This window comes from Pseudophryne corroboree, chromosome 7 (genome assembly GCF_028390025.1).
Source record: "Pseudophryne corroboree isolate aPseCor3 chromosome 7, aPseCor3.hap2, whole genome shotgun sequence".
NCBI lineage: Eukaryota > Metazoa > Chordata > Amphibia > Anura > Myobatrachidae > Pseudophryne > Pseudophryne corroboree.
In genome coordinates this window covers 397,377,772-397,394,326 of record NC_086450.1, presented here as the reverse complement: position 1 = coordinate 397,394,326, position 16,555 = coordinate 397,377,772, and positions in this window count along the sequence as shown.

Sequence of the window (16,555 nt, the reverse complement as noted above, 5' to 3'; positions counted from 1 at the left end):
AAACACCAGTTGAACCTGGGATTCGAACCAGTGACCCTGCAATCACCATCTGCATTGTAGGCAGGATACTTAACCACTGGGCTATGGAGCCTCCCAAAGATTATGCTAAGCAGAGAGACTTTTCTCAAAGAATATTCTGTGTATGTAGTATTGATGTTGAACTTTATCAAAATCAATTACAATAATAAACACAGTGCAACATCCAACTATGTATTGAGACTGTTAACACTACCAGGTGGAAAGTGACAAATACTACAAACACCAGTTGAACCTGGGATTCGAACCGGTGACCCTGCAATCACCATCTGCATTGTAGGCGGGATGCTTAACCACTGGGCTATGGAGCCTCCCAAAAATTATGCTAAGCAGAGAGACTTTTCTCAAAGAATATTCTGTGTATGTAGTATTGATGTTGAACTTTATCAAAATCAATTACAATAATAAACACAGTGCAACATCCAACTATGTATTGAGACTGTTAATACTACCAGGTGGAAAATGACAAATACTACAAACACCAGTTGAACCTGGGATTCGAACCAGTGACCCTGCAATCACCATCTGCATTGTAGGCGGGATACTTAACCACTGGGATATGGAGCCTCCCAAAGATTATGCTAAGCAGAGAGACTTTTCTCAAAGAATATTCTGTGTATGTAGTATTGATGTTGAACTTTATCAAAATCAATTACAATAATAAACACAGTGCAACATCCAACTATGTATTGAGACTGTTAACACTACCAGGTGGAAAATGACAAATACTACAAACACCAGTTGAACCTGGGATTCGAACCAGTGACCCTGCAATCACCATCTGCATTGTAGGTGGGATACTTAACCACTGGGCTATGGAGCCTCCCAAAGATTATGCTAAGCAGAGAGACTTTTCTCAAAGAATATTCTGTGTATGTAGTATTGATGTTGAACTTTATCAAAATCAATTACAATAATAAACACAGTGCAACATCCAACTATGTATTGAGACTGTTAACACTACCAGGTGGAAAGTGACAAATACTACAAACACCAGTTGAACCTGGGATTCGAACCGGTGACCCTGCAATCACCATCTGCATTGTAGGCGGGATGCTTAACCACTGGGCTATGGAGCCTCCCAAAGATTATGCTAAGCAGAGAGACTTTTCTCAAAGAATATTCTGTGTATGTAGTATTGATGTTGAACTTTATCAAAATCAATTACAATAATAAACACAGTGCAACATCCAACTATGTATTGAGACTGTTAACACTATCAGGTGGAAAATGACAAATACTACAAACACCAGTTGAACCTGGGATTTGAACCAGTGACCCTGCAATCACCATCTGCATTGTAGGCAGGATGCTTAACCACTGGGCTATGGAGCCTCCCAAAGATTATGCTAAGCAGAGAGACTTTTCTCAAAGAATATTCTGTGTATGTAGTATTGATGTTGAACTTTATCAAAATCAATTACAATAATAAACACAGTGCAACATCCAACTATGTATTGAGACTGTTAACACTACCAGGTGGAAAGTGACAAATACTACAAACACCAGTTGAACCTGGGATTTGAACCGGTGACCCTGCAATCACCATCTGCATTGTAGGCGGGATGCTTAACCACTGGGCTATGGAGCCTCCCAAAGATTATGCTAAGCAGAGAGACTTTTCTCAAAGAATATTCTGTGTATGTAGTATTGATGTTGAACTTTATCAAAATCAATTACAATAATAAACACAGTGCAACATCCAACTATGTATTGAGACTGTTAACACTACCAGGTGGAAAATGACAAATACTACAAACACCAGTTGAACCTGGGATTTGAACCAGGGAACCTGCAATCACCATCTGCATTGTAGGCGGGATGCTTAACCACTGGGATATGGAGCCTCCCAAAGATTATGCTAAGCAGAGAGACTTTTCTCAAAGAATATTCTGTGTATGTAGTATTGATGTTGAACTTTATCAAAATCAATTACAATAATAAACACAGTGCAACATCCAACTATGTATTGAGACTGTTAACACTACCAGGTGGAAAGTGACAAATACTACAAACACCAGTTGAACCTGGGATTCGAACCAGTGACCCTGCAATCACCATCTGCATTGTAGGCGGGATACTTAACCACTGGGATATGGAGCCTCCCAAAGATTATGCTAAGCAGAGAGACTTTTCTCAAAGAATATTCTGTGTATGTAGTATTGATGTTGAACTTTATCAAAATCAATTACAATAATAAACACAGTGCAACATCCAACTATGTATTGAGACTGTTAACACTATCAGGTGGAAAATGACAAATACTACAAACACCAGTTGAACCTGGGATTTGAACCAGTGACCCTGCAATCACCATCTGCATTGTAGGCGGGATACTTAACCACTGGGCTATGGAGCCTCCCAAAGATTATGCTAAGCAGAGAGACTTTTCTCAAAGAATATTCTGTGTATGTAGTATTGATGTTGAACTTTATCAAAATCAATTACAATAATAAACACAGTGCAACATCCAGCTATGTATTGAGACTGTTAACACTATCAGGTGGAAAATGACAAATACTACAAACACCAGTTGAACCTGGGATTTGAACCAGTGACCCTGCAATCACCATCTGCATTGTAGGTAGGATGCTTAACCACTGGGCTATGGAGCCTCCCAAAGATTATGCTAAGCAGAGAGACTTTTCTCAAAGAATATTCTGTGTATGTAGTATTGATGTTTAACGTTATCAAAATCAATTACAATAATAAACACAGTGCAACATCCAACTATGTATTGAGACTGTTAACACTACCAGGTGGAAAATGACAAATACTACAAACACCAGTTGAACCTGGGATTCGAACCAGTGACCCTGCAATCACCATCTGCATTGTAGGCAGGATACTTAACCACTGGGCTATGGAGCCTCCCAAAGATTATGCTAAGCAGAGAGACTTTTCTCAAAGAATATTCTGTGTATGTAGTATTGATGTTGAACTTTATCAAAATCAATTACAATAATAAACACAGTGCAACATCCAACTATGTATTGAGACTGTTAACACTACCAGGTGGAAAGTGACAAATACTACAAACACCAGTTGAACCTGGGATTCGAACCGGTGACCCTGCAATCACCATCTGCATTGTAGGCGGGATGCTTAACCACTGGGCTATGGAGCCTCCCAAAAATTATGCTAAGCAGAGAGACTTTTCTCAAAGAATATTCTGTGTATGTAGTATTGATGTTGAACTTTATCAAAATCAATTACAATAATAAACACAGTGCAACATCCAACTATGTATTGAGACTGTTAATACTACCAGGTGGAAAATGACAAATACTACAAACACCAGTTGAACCTGGGATTCGAACCAGTGACCCTGCAATCACCATCTGCATTGTAGGCGGGATACTTAACCACTGGGATATGGAGCCTCCCAAAGATTATGCTAAGCAGAGAGACTTTTCTCAAAGAATATTCTGTGTATGTAGTATTGATGTTGAACTTTATCAAAATCAATTACAATAATAAACACAGTGCAACATCCAACTATGTATTGAGACTGTTAACACTACCAGGTGGAAAATGACAAATACTACAAACACCAGTTGAACCTGGGATTTGAACCAGTGACCCTGCAATCACCATCTGCATTGTAGGCGGGATACTTAACCACTGGGCTATGGAGCCTCCCAAAGATTATGCTAAGCAGAGAGACTTTTCTCAAAGAATATTCTGTGTATGTAGTATTGATGTTTAACTTTATCAAAATCAATTACAATAATAAACACAGTGCAACATCCAACTATGTATTGAGACTGTTAACACTACCAGGTGGAAAATGACAAATACTACAAACACCAGTTGAACCTGGGATTCGAACCAGTGACCCTGCAATCACCATCTGCATTGTAGGCAGGATACTTAACCACTGGGCTATGGAGCCTCCCAAAGATTATGCTAAGCAGAGAGACTTTTCTCAAAGAATATTCTGTGTATGTAGTATTGATGTTGAACTTTATCAAAATCAATTACAATAATAAACACAGTGCAACATCCAACTATGTATTGAGACTGTTAACACTACCAGGTGGAAAGTGACAAATACTACAAACACCAGTTGAACCTGGGATTCGAACCGGTGACCCTGCAATCACCATCTGCATTGTAGGCGGGATGCTTAACCACTGGGCTATGGAGCCTCCCAAAAATTATGCTAAGCAGAGAGACTTTTCTCAAAGAATATTCTGTGTATGTAGTATTGATGTTGAACTTTATCAAAATCAATTACAATAATAAACACAGTGCAACATCCAACTATGTATTGAGACTGTTAATACTACCAGGTGGAAAATGACAAATACTACAAACACCAGTTGAACCTGGGATTCGAACCAGTGACCCTGCAATCACCATCTGCATTGTAGGCGGGATACTTAACCACTGGGATATGGAGCCTCCCAAAGATTATGCTAAGCAGAGAGACTTTTCTCAAAGAATATTCTGTGTATGTAGTATTGATGTTGAACTTTATCAAAATCAATTACAATAATAAACACAGTGCAACATCCAACTATGTATTGAGACTGTTAACACTACCAGGTGGAAAATGACAAATACTACAAACACCAGTTGAACCTGGGATTCGAACCAGTGACCCTGCAATCACCATCTGCATTGTAGGTGGGATACTTAACCACTGGGCTATGGAGCCTCCCAAAGATTATGCTAAGCAGAGAGACTTTTCTCAAAGAATATTCTGTGTATGTAGTATTGATGTTGAACTTTATCAAAATCAATTACAATAATAAACACAGTGCAACATCCAACTATGTATTGAGACTGTTAACACTACCAGGTGGAAAGTGACAAATACTACAAACACCAGTTGAACCTGGGATTCGAACCGGTGACCCTGCAATCACCATCTGCATTGTAGGCGGGATGCTTAACCACTGGGCTATGGAGCCTCCCAAAGATTATGCTAAGCAGAGAGACTTTTCTCAAAGAATATTCTGTGTATGTAGTATTGATGTTGAACTTTATCAAAATCAATTACAATAATAAACACAGTGCAACATCCAACTATGTATTGAGACTGTTAACACTATCAGGTGGAAAATGACAAATACTACAAACACCAGTTGAACCTGGGATTTGAACCAGTGACCCTGCAATCACCATCTGCATTGTAGGCAGGATGCTTAACCACTGGGCTATGGAGCCTCCCAAAGATTATGCTAAGCAGAGAGACTTTTCTCAAAGAATATTCTGTGTATGTAGTATTGATGTTGAACTTTATCAAAATCAATTACAATAATAAACACAGTGCAACATCCAACTATGTATTGAGACTGTTAACACTACCAGGTGGAAAGTGACAAATACTACAAACACCAGTTGAACCTGGGATTTGAACCGGTGACCCTGCAATCACCATCTGCATTGTAGGCGGGATGCTTAACCACTGGGCTATGGAGCCTCCCAAAGATTATGCTAAGCAGAGAGACTTTTCTCAAAGAATATTCTGTGTATGTAGTATTGATGTTGAACTTTATCAAAATCAATTACAATAATAAACACAGTGCAACATCCAACTATGTATTGAGACTGTTAACACTACCAGGTGGAAAATGACAAATACTACAAACACCAGTTGAACCTGGGATTTGAACCAGGGAACCTGCAATCACCATCTGCATTGTAGGCGGGATGCTTAACCACTGGGATATGGAGCCTCCCAAAGATTATGCTAAGCAGAGAGACTTTTCTCAAAGAATATTCTGTGTATGTAGTATTGATGTTGAACTTTATCAAAATCAATTACAATAATAAACACAGTGCAACATCCAACTATGTATTGAGACTGTTAACACTACCAGGTGGAAAGTGACAAATACTACAAACACCAGTTGAACCTGGGATTTGAACCGGTGACCCTGCAATCACCATCTGCATTGTAGGCGGGATGCTTAACCACTGGGCTATGGAGCCTCCCAAAGATTATGCTAAGCAGAGAGACTTTTCTCAAAGAATATTCTGTGTATGTAGTATTGATGTTGAACTTTATCAAAATCAATTACAATAATAAACACAGTGCAACATCCAACTATGTATTGAGACTGTTAACACTACCAGGTGGAAAGTGACAAATACTACAAACACCAGTTGAACCTGGGATTTGAACCGGTGACCCTGCAATCACCATCTGCATTGTAGGCGGGATGCTTAACCACTGGGCTATGGAGCCTCCCAAAGATTATGCTAAGCAGAGAGACTTTTCTCAAAGAATATTCTGTGTATGTAGTATTGATGTTGAACTTTATCAAAATCAATTACAATAATAAACACAGTGCAACATCCAACTATGTATTGAGACTGTTAACACTACCAGGTGGAAAATGACAAATACTACAAACACCAGTTGAACCTGGGATTTGAACCAGGGAACCTGCAATCACCATCTGCATTGTAGGCGGGATGCTTAACCACTGGGATATGGAGCCTCCCAAAGATTATGCTAAGCAGAGAGACTTTTCTCAAAGAATATTCTGTGTATGTAGTATTGATGTTGAACTTTATCAAAATCAATTACAATAATAAACACAGTGCAACATCCAACTATGTATTGAGACTGTTAATACTACCAGGTGGAAAATGACAAATACTACAAACACCAGTTGAACCTGGGATTCGAACCAGTGACCCTGCAATCACCATCTGCATTGTAGGCGGGATGCTTAACCACTGGGCTATGGAGCCTCCCAAAGATTATGCTAAGCAGAGAGACTTTTCTCAAAGAATATTCTGTGTATGTAGTATTGATGTTGAACTTTATCAAAATCAATTACAATAATAAACACAGTGCAACATCCAACTATGTATTGAGACTGTTAACACTACCAGGTGGAAAATGACAAATACTACAAACACCAGTTGAACCTGGGATTTGAACCAGGGAACCTGCAATCACCATCTGCATTGTAGGCGGGATGCTTAACCACTGGGATATGGAGCCTCCCAAAGATTATACTAAGCAGAGAGACTTTTCTCAAAGAATATTCTGTGTATGTAGTATTGATGTTGAACTTTATCAAAATCAATTACAATAATAAACACAGTGCAACATCCAGCTATGTATTGAGACTGTTAACACTATCAGGTGGAAAATGACAAATACTACAAACACCAGTTGAACCTGGGATTCGAACCAGTGACCCTGCAATCACCATCTGCATTGTAGGCAGGATACTTAACCACTGGGCTATGGAGCCTCCCAAAGATTATGCTAAGCAGAGAGACTTTTCTCAAAGAATATTCTGTGTATGTAGTATTGATGTTGAACTTTATCAAAATCAATTACAATAATAAACACAGTGCAACATCCAACTATGTATTGAGACTGTTAACACTACCAGGTGGAAAGTGACAAATACTACAAACACCAGTTGAACCTGGGATCCGAACCGGTGACCCTGCAATCACCATCTGCATTGTAGGCGGGATGCTTAACCACTGGGCTATGGAGCCTCCCAAAGATTATGCAAAGCAGAGAGACTTTTCTCAAAGAATATTCTGTGTATGTAGTATTGATGTTGAACTTTATCAAAATCAATTACAATAATAAACACAGTGCAACATCCAACTATGTATTGAGACTGTTAATACTACCAGGTGGAAAATGACAAATACTACAAACACCAGTTGAACCTGGGATTCGAACCAGTGACCCTGCAATCACCATCTGCATTGTAGGCGGGATACTTAACCACTGGGATATGGAGCCTCCCAAAGATTATGCTAAGCAGAGAGACTTTTCTCAAAGAATATTCTGTGTATGTAGTATTGATATTGAACTTTATCAAAATCAATTACAATAATAAACACAGTGCAACATCCAACTATGTATTGAGACTGTTAACACTACCAGGTGGAAAATGACAAACACTACAAACACCAGTTGAACCTGGGATTCGAACCAGTGACCCTGCAATCATCATCTGCATTATAGGCGGGATACTTAACCACTGGGCTATGGAGCCTCCCAAAGATTATGCTAAGCAGAGAGACTTTTCTCAAAGAATATTCTGTGTATGTAGTATTGATGTTGAACTTTATCAAAATCAATTACAATAATAAACACAGTGCAACATCCAACTATGTATTGAGACTGTTAACACTACCAGGTGGAAAGTGACAAATACTACAAACACCAGTTGAACCTGGGATTCGAACCGGTGACCCTGCAATCACCATCTGCATTGTAGGCGGGATGCTTAACCACTGGGCTATGGAGCCTCCCAAAGATTATGCTAAGCAGAGAGACTTTTCTCAAAGAATATTCTGTGTATGTAGTATTGATGTTGAACTTTATCAAAATCAATTACAATAATAAACACAGTGCAACATCCAACTATGTATTGAGACTGTTAACACTACCAGGTGGAAAATGACAAATACTACAAACACCAGTTGAACCTGGGATTCGAACCAGTGACCCTGCAATCACCATCTGCATTGCAGGCGGGATGCTTAACCACTGGGCTATGGAGCCTCCCAAAGATTATGCTAAGCAGAGAGACTTTTCTCAAAGAATATTCTGTGTATGTAGTATTGATGTTGAACTTTATCAAAATCAATTACAATAATAAACACAGTGCAACATCCAACTATGTATTGAGACTGTTAACACTATCAGGTGGAAAATGACAAATACTACAAACACCAGTTGAACCTGGGATTCGAACCAGTGATCCTGCAATCACCATCTGCATTGTAGGCGGGATGCTTAACCACTGGGCTATGGAGCCTCCCAAAGATTATGCTAAGCAGAGAGACTTTTCTCAAAGAATATTCTGTGTATGTAGTATTGATGTTGAACTTTATCAAAATCAATTACAATAATAAACACAGTGCAACATCCAACTATGTATTGAGACTGTTAACACTACCAGGTGGAAAATTACAAATACTACAAACACCAGTTGAACCTGGGATTCGAACCAGTGACCCTGCAATCACCATCTGCATTGTAGGTGGGATACTTAACCACTGGGCTATGGAGCCTCCCAAAGATTATGCTAAGCAGAGAGACTTTTCTCAAAGAATATTCTGTGTATGTAGTATTGATGTTGAACTTTATCAAAATCAATTACAATAATAAACACAGTGCAACATCCAACTATGTATTGAGACTGTTAACACTACCAGGTGGAAAGTGACAAATACTACAAACACCAGTTGAACCTGGGATTCGAACCGGTGACCCTGCAATCACCATCTGCATTGTAGGCGGGATGCTTAACCACTGGGCTATGGAGCCTCCCAAAGATTATGCTAAGCAGAGAGACTTTTCTCAAAGAATATTCTGTGTATGTAGTATTGATGTTGAACTTTATCAAAATCAATTACAATAATAAACACAGTGCAACATCCAACTATGTATTGAGACTGTTAACACTATCAGGTGGAAAATGACAAATACTACAAACACCAGTTGAACCTGGGATTTGAACCAGTGACCCTGCAATCACCATCTGTATTGTAGGCAGGATGCTTAACCACTGGGCTATGGAGCCTCCCAAAGATTATGCTAAGCAGAGAGACTTTTCTCAAAGAATATTCTGTGTATGTAGTATTGATGTTGAACTTTATCAAAATCAATTACAATAATAAACACAGTGCAACATCCAACTATGTATTGAGACTGTTAACACTACCAGGTGGAAAGTGACAAATACTACAAACACCAGTTGAACCTGGGATTTGAACCGGTGACCCTGCAATCACCATCTGCATTGTAGGCGGGATGCTTAACCACTGGGCTATGGAGCCTCCCAAAGATTATGCTAAGCAGAGAGACTTTTCTCAAAGAATATTCTGTGTATGTAGTATTGATGTTGAACTTTATCAAAATCAATTACAATAATAAACACAGTGCAACATCCAACTATGTATTGAGACTGTTAACACTACCAGGTGGAAAATGACAAATACTACAAACACCAGTTGAACCTGGGATTTGAACCAGGGAACCTGCAATCACCATCTGCATTGTAGGCGGGATGCTTAACCACTGGGATATGGAGCCTCCCAAAGATTATGCTAAGCAGAGAGACTTTTCTCAAAGAATATTCTGTGTATGTAGTATTGATGTTGAACTTTATCAAAATCAATTACAATAATAAACACAGTGCAACATCCAACTATGTATTGAGACTGTTAACACTACCAGGTGGAAAGTGACAAATACTACAAACACCAGTTGAACCTGGGATTTGAACCGGTGACCCTGCAATCACCATCTGCATTGTAGGCGGGATGCTTAACCACTGGGCTATGGAGCCTCCCAAAGATTATGCTAAGCAGAGAGACTTTTCTCAAAGAATATTCTGTGTATGTAGTATTGATGTTGAACTTTATCAAAATCAATTACAATAATAAACACAGTGCAACATCCAACTATGTATTGAGACTGTTAACACTACCAGGTGGAAAGTGACAAATACTACAAACACCAGTTGAACCTGGGATTTGAACCGGTGACCCCGCAATCACCATCTGCATTGTAGGCGGGATGCTTAACCACTGGGCTATGGAGCCTCCCAAAGATTATGCTAAGCAGAGAGACTTTTCTCAAAGAATATTCTGTGTATGTAGTATTGATGTTGAACTTTATCAAAATCAATTACAATAATAAACACAGTGCAACATCCAACTATGTATTGAGACTGTTAACACTACCAGGTGGAAAATGACAAATACTACAAACACCAGTTGAACCTGGGATTTGAACCAGGGAACCTGCAATCACCATCTGCATTGTAGGCGGGATGCTTAACCACTGGGATATGGAGCCTCCCAAAGATTATGCTAAGCAGAGAGACTTTTCTCAAAGAATATTCTGTGTATGTAGTATTGATGTTGAACTTTATCAAAATCAATTACAATAATAAACACAGTGCAACATCCAACTATGTATTGAGACTGTTAATACTACCAGGTGGAAAATGACAAATACTACAAACACCAGTTGAACCTGGGATTCGAACCAGTGACCCTGCAATCACCATCTGCATTGTAGGCGGGATGCTTAACCACTGGGCTATGGAGCCTCCCAAAGATTATGCTAAGCAGAGAGACTTTTCTCAAAGAATATTCTGTGTATGTAGTATTGATGTTGAACTTTATCAAAATCAATTACAATAATAAACACAGTGCAACATCCAACTATGTATTGAGACTGTTAACACTACCAGGTGGAAAATGACAAATACTACAAACACCAGTTGAACCTGGGATTTGAACCAGGGAACCTGCAATCACCATCTGCATTGTAGGCGGGATGCTTAACCACTGGGATATGGAGCCTCCCAAAGATTATACTAAGCAGAGAGACTTTTCTCAAAGAATATTCTGTGTATGTAGTATTGATGTTGAACTTTATCAAAATCAATTACAATAATAAACACAGTGCAACATCCAGCTATGTATTGAGACTGTTAACACTATCAGGTGGAAAATGACAAATACTACAAACACCAGTTGAACCTGGGATTCGAACCAGTGACCCTGCAATCACCATCTGCATTGTAGGCAGGATACTTAACCACTGGGCTATGGAGCCTCCCAAAGATTATGCTAAGCAGAGAGACTTTTCTCAAAGAATATTCTGTGTATGTAGTATTGATGTTGAACTTTATCAAAATCAATTACAATAATAAACACAGTGCAACATCCAACTATGTATTGAGACTGTTAACACTACCAGGTGGAAAGTGACAAATACTACAAACACCAGTTGAACCTGGGATCCGAACCGGTGACCCTGCAATCACCATCTGCATTGTAGGCGGGATGCTTAACCACTGGGCTATGGAGCCTCCCAAAGATTATGCAAAGCAGAGAGACTTTTCTCAAAGAATATTCTGTGTATGTAGTATTGATGTTGAACTTTATCAAAATCAATTACAATAATAAACACAGTGCAACATCCAACTATGTATTGAGACTGTTAATACTACCAGGTGGAAAATGACAAATACTACAAACACCAGTTGAACCTGGGATTCGAACCAGTGACCCTGCAATCACCATCTGCATTGTAGGCGGGATACTTAACCACTGGGATATGGAGCCTCCCAAAGATTATGCTAAGCAGAGAGACTTTTCTCAAAGAATATTCTGTGTATGTAGTATTGATATTGAACTTTATCAAAATCAATTACAATAATAAACACAGTGCAACATCCAACTATGTATTGAGACTGTTAACACTACCAGGTGGAAAATGACAAACACTACAAACACCAGTTGAACCTGGGATTCGAACCAGTGACCCTGCAATCATCATCTGCATTATAGGCGGGATACTTAACCACTGGGCTATGGAGCCTCCCAAAGATTATGCTAAGCAGAGAGACTTTTCTCAAAGAATATTCTGTGTATGTAGTATTGATGTTGAACTTTATCAAAATCAATTACAATAATAAACACAGTGCAACATCCAACTATGTATTGAGACTGTTAACACTACCAGGTGGAAAGTGACAAATACTACAAACACCAGTTGAACCTGGGATTCGAACCGGTGACCCTGCAATCACCATCTGCATTGTAGGCGGGATGCTTAACCACTGGGCTATGGAGCCTCCCAAAGATTATGCTAAGCAGAGAGACTTTTCTCAAAGAATATTCTGTGTATGTAGTATTGATGTTGAACTTTATCAAAATCAATTACAATAATAAACACAGTGCAACATCCAACTATGTATTGAGACTGTTAACACTACCAGGTGGAAAATGACAAATACTACAAACACCAGTTGAACCTGGGATTCGAACCAGTGACCCTGCAATCACCATCTGCATTGCAGGCGGGATGCTTAACCACTGGGCTATGGAGCCTCCCAAAGATTATGCTAAGCAGAGAGACTTTTCTCAAAGAATATTCTGTGTATGTAGTATTGATGTTGAACTTTATCAAAATCAATTACAATAATAAACACAGTGCAACATCCAACTATGTATTGAGACTGTTAACACTATCAGGTGGAAAATGACAAATACTACAAACACCAGTTGAACCTGGGATTCGAACCAGTGATCCTGCAATCACCATCTGCATTGTAGGCGGGATGCTTAACCACTGGGCTATGGAGCCTCCCAAAGATTATGCTAAGCAGAGAGACTTTTCTCAAAGAATATTCTGTGTATGTAGTATTGATGTTGAACTTTATCAAAATCAATTACAATAATAAACACAGTGCAACATCCAACTATGTATTGAGACTGTTAACACTACCAGGTGGAAAATTACAAATACTACAAACACCAGTTGAACCTGGGATTCGAACCAGTGACCCTGCAATCACCATCTGCATTGTAGGCGGGATGCTTAACCACTGGGCTATGGAGCCTCCCAAAGATTATGCTAAGCAGAGAGACTTTTCTCAAAGAATATTCTGTGTATGTAGTATTGATGTTGAACTTTATCAAAATCAATTACAATAATAAACACAGTGCAACATCCAACTATGTATTGAGACTGTTAACACTATCAGGTGGAAAATGACAAATACTACAAACACCAGTTGAACCTGGGATTCGAACCAGTGATCCTGCAATCACCATCTGCATTGTAGGTGGGATGCTTAACCACTGGGCTATGGAGCCTCCCAAAGATTATGCTAAGCAGAGAGACTTTTCTCAAAGAATATTCTGTGTATGTAGTATTGATGTTGAACTTTATCAAAATCAATTACAATAATAAACACAGTGCAACATCCAACTATGTATTGAGACTGTTAACACTATCAGGTGGAAAATGACAAATACTACAAACACCAGTTGAACCTAGGATTCGAACCAGTGAAACTACAATCACCATCTGCATTGTAGGCGGGATGCTTAACCACTGGGCTACGGAGCCTCCCAAAGATTGTGCTAAGCAGAGAGACTTTTCTCAAAGAATATTCTGTGTATGTAGTATTGATGTTGAACTTTATCAAAATCAATTACAATAATAAACACAGTGCAACATCCAACTATGTATTGAGACTGTTAACACTACCAGGTGGAAAGTGACAAATACTACAAACACCAGTTGAACCTGGGATTCGAACCAGTGACCCTGCAATCACCATCTGCATTGTAGGCGGGATACTTAACCACTGGGATATGGAGCCTCCCAAAGATTATGCTAAGCAGAGAGACTTTTCTCAAAGAATATTCTGTGTATGTAGTATTGATGTTGAACTTTATCAAAATCAATTACAATAATAAACACAGTGCAACATCCAACTATGTATTGAGACTGTTAACACTATCAGGTGGAAAATGACAAATACTACAAACACCAGTTGAACCTGGGATTTGAACCAGTGACCCTGCAATCACCATCTGCATTGTAGGCGGGATACTTAACCACTGGGCTATGGAGCCTCCCAAAGATTATGCTAAGCAGAGAGACTTTTCTCAAAGAATATTCTGTGTATGTAGTATTGATGTTGAACTTTATCAAAATCAATTACAATAATAAACAGTGCAACATCCAGCTATGTATTGAGACTGTTAACACTATCAGGTGGAAAATGACAAATACTACAAACACCAGTTGAACCTGGGATTTGAACCAGTGACCCTGCAATCACCATCTGCATTGTAGGTAGGATGCTTAACCACTGGGCTATGGAGCCTCCCAAAGATTATGCTAAGCAGAGAGACTTTTCTCAAAGAATATTCTGTGTATGTAGTATTGATGTTTAACTTTATCAAAATCAATTACAATAATAAACACAGTGCAACATCCAACTATGTATTGAGACTGTTAACACTACCAGGTGGAAAATGACAAATACTACAAACACCAGTTGAACCTGGGATTCGAACCAGTGACCCTGCAATCACCATCTGCATTGTAGGCAGGATACTTAACCACTGGGCTATGGAGCCTCCCAAAGATTATGCTAAGCAGAGAGACTTTTCTCAAAGAATATTCTGTGTATGTAGTATTGATGTTGAACTTTATCAAAATCAATTACAATAATAAACACAGTGCAACATCCAACTATGTATTGAGACTGTTAACACTACCAGGTGGAAAGTGACAAATACTACAAACACCAGTTGAACCTGGGATTCGAACCAGTGACCCTGCAATCACCATCTGCATTGCAGGCGGGATGCTTAACCACTGGGCTATGGAGCCTCCCAAAGATTATGCTAAGCAGAGAGACTTTTCTCAAAGAATATTCTGTGTATGTAGTATTGATGTTGAACTTTATCAAAATCAATTTCAATAATAAACACAGTGCAACATCCAACTATGTATTGAGACTGTTAACACTATCAGGTGGAAAATGACAAATACTACAAACACCAGTTGAACCTGGGATTCGAACCAGTGATCCTGCAATCACCATCTGCATTGTAGGCGGGATGCTTAACCACTGGGCTATGGAGCCTCCCAAAGATTATGCTAAGCAGAGAGACTTTTCTCAAAGAATATTCTGTGTATGTAGTATTGATGTTGAACTTTATCAAAATCAATTACAATAATAAACACAGTGCAACATCCAACTATGTATTGAGACTGTTAACACTACCAGGTGGAAAATGACAAATACTACAAACACCAGTTGAACCTGGGATTCGAACCAGTGACCCTGCAATCACCATCTGCATTGTAGGCGGGATGCTTAACCACTGGGCTATGGAGCCTCCCAAAGATTATGCTAAGCAGAGAGACTTTTCTCAAAGAATATTCTGTGTATGTAGTATTGATGTTGAACTTTATCAAAATCAATTACAATAATAAACACAGTGCAACATCCAACTATGTATTGAGACTGTTAACACTATCAGGTGGAAAATGACAAATACTACAAACACCAGTTGAACCTGGGATTCGAACCAGTGATCCTGCAATCACCATCTGCATTGTAGGTGGGATGCTTAACCACTGGGCTATGGAGCCTCCCAAAGATTATGCTAAGCAGAGAGACTTTTCTCAAAGAATATTCTGTGTATGTAGTATTGATGTTGAACTTTATCAAAATCAATTACAATAATAAACACAGTGCAACATCCAACTATGTATTGAGACTGTTAACACTATCAGGTGGAAAATGACAAATACTACAAACACCAGTTGAACCTAGGATTCGAACCAGTGAAACTACAATCACCATCTGCATTGTAGGCGGGATGCTTAACCACTGGGCTACGGAGCCTCCCAAAGATTGTGCTAAGCAGAGAGACTTTTCTCAAAGAATATTCTGTGTATGTAGTATTGATGTTGAACTTTATCAAAATCAATTACAATAATAAACACAGTGCAACATCCAACTATGTATTGAGACTGTTAACACTACCAGGTGGAAAGTGACAAATACTACAAACACCAGTTGAACCTGGGATTCGAACCAGTGACCCTGCAATCACCATCTGCATTGTAGGCGGGATACTTAACCACTGGGATATGGAGCCTCCCAAAGATTATGCTAAGCAGAGAGACTTTTCTCAAAGAATATTCTGTGTATGTAGTATTGATGTTGAACTTTATCAAAAT